This window comes from Phyllobates terribilis, unplaced genomic scaffold, assembly GCF_046119375.1.
Source record: "Phyllobates terribilis strain yellow unplaced genomic scaffold, ASM4611937v1 Scaffold_4548__1_contigs__length_59598, whole genome shotgun sequence".
NCBI classification, from domain to species: Eukaryota; Metazoa; Chordata; class Amphibia; order Anura; family Dendrobatidae; genus Phyllobates; species Phyllobates terribilis.
Window position 1 is genome coordinate 42,501 of NW_027367299.1, and position 5,000 is coordinate 47,500.

The following is a 5,000-nucleotide window of genomic DNA, read 5'->3' on the forward strand; positions in this document are numbered from 1 at the left end:
TGCGACATCTAGTGGGCAGGCTGCATTACTGCAACCGGGGACACCTCAAAACGCTTGGAACTGGGGAGCGGGCTCAATTTACAAACGTTTTGCGGGTCCTGGAAGTCAAAATTGTGACTTCTGAAAACGACTAAGTATCAAGGACTCATCGCGCGAATCGCTCTGGAACTGAAATCGGATGCGCGCACTGACATGCTCCCCTCTCTGGAAGTCTGACACAAGTTGAAAAATTTTCTAAGTCCCCAAAAATTTTTTTTTTCAACTTTTTTTCAATTTTCCCCCTGTGGGATATATATTTTACCCACACTTTTGGAGCCCTCCTGGGATGCCCTCTAACATACTAGAACCTCATTTTGTGGAAGTTTTCACAAAATTGTGAAATTTTCAAAAAAGTCAGAAATTTTGCAAAAACGACTAAGTATCAAGGACTCATCGCGCGAATCGCTCTGGAACTGAAATCGGATGCGCGCACTGACATGCTCCCCTCTCTGGAAGTCTGACACATGTGTGAAAATTTTCTAAGTCCCCAAAAATTTTTTTTTTCAACTTTTTTTCAATTTTCCCCCTGTGGGATATATATTTTACCCACACTTTTGGAGCCCTCCTGGGATGCCCTCTAACATACTAGAACCTCATTTTGTGGAAGTTTTCACAAAATTGTGAAATTTTCAAAAAGTCAGAAATTTTGCCAAAAACGACTAAGTATCAAGGACTCATCGCGCGAATCGCTCTGGAACTGAAATCGGATGCGCGCACTGACACGCTCCCCTGTCTGGAAGTCTGACACATGTGTGAAAATTTTCTAAGTCCCCAAAAATTTTTTTTTTCAACTTTTTTTCAATTTTCCCCTGTGGGATATATATTTTACCCACACTTTTGGAGCCCTCCTGGGATGCCCTCTAACATACTAGAACCTCATTTTGTGGAAGTTTTCACAAAATTGTGAAATTTTCAAAAAGTCAGAAATTTTGCAGAAATTTTGCCAAAAACGACTAAGTATCAAGGACTCATCGCGCGAATCGCTCTGGAACTGAAATCGGATGCGCGCACTGACACGCTCCCCTGTCTGGAAGTCTGACACATGTGTGAAAATTTTCTAAGTCCCCAAAAATTTTTTTTTTCAACTTTTTTTCAATTTTCCCCCTGTGGGATATATATTTTACCCACACTTTTGGAGCCCTCCTGGGATGCCCTCTAACATACTAGAACCTCATTTTGTGGAAGTTTTCACAAAATTGTGAAATTTTCAAAAAGTCAGAAATTTTGCCAAAAACGACTAAGTATCAAGGACTCATCGCGCGAATCGCTCTGGAACTGAAATCGGATGCGCGCACTGACACGCTCCCCTGTCTGGAAGTCTGACAAAAGTTGAAAAATTTTCTAAGTCCCAAAAATTTTTTTTTCAACTTTTTTTCAATTTTCCCCCTGTGGGATATATATTTTACCCACACTTTTGGAGCCCTCCTGGGATGCCCTCTAACATACTAGAACCTCATTTTGTGAAGTTTTCACAAAATTGTGAAATTTTCCAAAAAGTCAGAAATTTTGCAAAAACGACTAAGTATCAAGGACTCATCGCGCGAATCGCTCTGGAACTGAAATCGGATGCGCGCACTGACACGCTCCCCTGTCTGGAAGTCTGACAAAAGTTGAAAAATTTTCTAAGTCCCCAAAAATTTTTTTTTCAACTTTTTTCAATTTTCCCCCTGTGGGATATATATTTTACCCACACTTTTGGAGCCCTCCTGGGATGCCCTCTAACATACTAGAACCTCATTTTGTGGAAGTTTTCACAAAATTGTGAAATTTCCAAAAAGTCAGAAATTTTGCAAAAACGACTAAGTATCAAGGACTCATCGCGCGAATCGCTCTGGAACTGAAATCGGATGCGCGCACTGACACGCTCCCCTGTCTGGAAGTCTGACAAAAGTTGAAAAATTTTCTAAGTCCCCAAAAATTTTTTTTTTCAACTTTTTTTCAATTTTCCCCTGTGGATATATATTTTACCCACACTTTTGGAGCCCTCCTGGGATGCCCTCTAACATACTAGAACCTCATTTTGTGGAAGTTTTCACAAAATTGTGAAATTTTCCAAAAAGTCAGAAATTTTGCAAAAACGACTAAGTATCAAGGACTCATCGCGCGAATCGCTCTGGAACTGAAATCGGATGCGCGCACTGACACGCTCCCCTGTCTGGAAGTCTGACAAAAGTTGAAAAATTTTCTAAGTCCCCAAAAATTTTTTTTTTCAACTTTTTTTCAATTTTCCCCCCTGTGGGATATATATTTTACCCACACTTTTGGAGCCCTCCTGGGATGCCCTCTAACATACTAGAACCTCATTTTGTGGAAGTTTTCACAAAATTGTGAAATTTTCCAAAAAGTCAGAAATTTTGCAAAAACGACTAAGTATCAAGGACTCATCGCGCGAATCGCTCTGGAACTGAAATCGGATGCGCGCACTGACATGCTCCCCTCTCTGGAAGTCTGACACATGTGTGAAAATTTTCTAAGTCCCCAAAAATTTTTTTTTTCAACTTTTTTTCAATTTTCCCCCTGTGGGATATATATTTTACCCACACTTTTGGAGCCCTCCTGGGATGCCCTCTAACATACTAGAACCTCATTTTGTGGAAGTTTTCACAAAATTGTGAAATTTTCAAAAAGTCAGAAATTTTGCCAAAAACGACTAAGTATCAAGGACTCATCGCGCGAATCGCTCTGGAACTGAAATCGGATGCGCGCACTGACACGCTCCCCTGTCTGGAAGTCTGACAAAAGTTGAAAAATTTTCTAAGTCCCCAAAAATTTTTTTTTCAACTTTTTTTCAATTTTCCCCCTGTGGGATATATATTTTACCCACACTTTTGGAGCCCTCCTGGGATGCCCTCTAACATACTAGAACCTCATTTTGTGAAGTTTTCACAAATTGTGAAATTTTCCAAAAAGTCAGAAATTTTGCAAAAACGACTAAGTATCAAGGACTCATCGCGCGAATCGCTCTGGAACTGAAATCGGATGCGCGCACTGACATGCTCCCCTCTCTGGAAGTCTGACACATGTGTGAAAATTTTCTAAGTCCCCAAAAATTTTTTTTTCAACTTTTTTTCAATTTTCCCCCTGTGGGATATATATTTTACCCACACTTTTGGAGCCCTCCTGGGATGCCCTCTAACATACTAGAACCTCATTTTGTGGAAGTTTTCACAAAATTGTGAAATTTTCAAAAAAGTCAGAAATTTTGCAAAAACGACTAAGTATCAAGGACTCATCGCGCGAATCGCTCTGGAACTGAAATCGGATGCGCGCACTGACATGCTCCCCTCTCTGGAAGTCTGACACATGTGTGAAAATTTTCTAAGTCCCCAAAAATTTTTTTTTTCAACTTTTTTTCAATTTTCCCCCTGTGGGATATATATTTTACCCACACTTTTGGAGCCCTCCTGGGATGCCCTCTAACATACTAGAACCTCATTTTGTGGAAGTTTTCACAAAATTGTGAAATTTTCAAAAAGTCAGAAATTTTGCCAAAAACGACTAAGTATCAAGGACTCATCGCGCGAATCGCTCTGGAACTGAAATCGGATGCGCGCACTGACACGCTCCCCTGTCTGGAAGTCTGACACATGTGTGAAAATTTTCTAAGTCCCCAAAAATTTTTTTTTTCAACTTTTTTTCAATTTTCCCCCTGTGGGATATATATTTTACCCACACTTTTGGAGCCCTCCTGGGATGCCCTCTAACATACTAGAACCTCATTTTGTGGAAGTTTTCACAAAATTGTGAAATTTTCAAAAAGTCAGAAATTTTGCCAAAAACGACTAAGTATCAAGGACTCATCGCGCGAATCGCTCTGGAACTGAAATCGGATGCGCGCACTGACACGCTCCCCTGTCTGGAAGTCTGACAAAAGTTGAAAAATTTTCTAAGTCCCCAAAAATTTTTTTTTTCAACTTTTTTTCAATTTTCCCCCTGTGGGATATATATTTTACCCACACTTTTGGAGCCCTCCTGGGATGCCCTCTAACATACTAGAACCTCATTTTGTGGAAGTTTTCACAAAATTGTGAAATTTTCCAAAAAGTCAGAAATTTTGCAAAAACGACTAAGTATCAAGGACTCATCGCGCGAATCGCTCTGGAACTGAAATCGGATGCGCGCACTGACACGCTCCCCTGTCTGGAAGTCTGACAAAAGTTGAAAAATTTTCTAAGTCCCCAAAAATTTTTTTTTTCAACTTTTTTTCAATTTTCCCCCTGTGGGATATATATTTTACCCACACTTTTGGAGCCCTCCTGGGATGCCCTCTAACATACTAGAACCTCATTTTGTGGAAGTTTTCACAAAATTGTGAAATTTTCCAAAAAGTCAGAAATTTTGCAAAAACGACTAAGTATCAAGGACTCATCGCGCGAATCGCTCTGGAACTGAAATCGGATGCGCGCACTGACACGCTCCCCTGTCTGGAAGTCTGACAAAAGTTGAAAAATTTTCTAAGTCCCCAAAAATTTTTTTTTTCAACTTTTTTTCAATTTTCCCCCTGTGGGATATATATTTTACCCACACTTTTGGAGCCCTCCTGGGATGCCCTCTAACATACTAGAACCTCATTTTGTGGAAGTTTTCACAAAATTGTGAAATTTTCCAAAAAGTCAGAAATTTTGCAAAAACGACTAAGTATCAAGGACTCATCGCGCGAATCGCTCTGGAACTGAAATCGGATGCGCGCACTGACACGCTCCCCTGTCTGGAAGTCTGACAAAAGTTGAAAAATTTTCTAAGTCCCCAAAAATTTTTTTTTTCAACTTTTTTTCAATTTTCCCCCTGTGGGATATATATTTTACCCACACTTTTGGAGCCCTCCTGGGATGCCCTCTAACATACTAGAACCTCATTTTGTGGAAGTTTTCACAAAATTGTGAAATTTTCCAAAAAGTCAGAAATTTTGCAAAAACGACTAAGTATCAAGGACTCATCGCGCGAATCGCTCTGGAACTGAA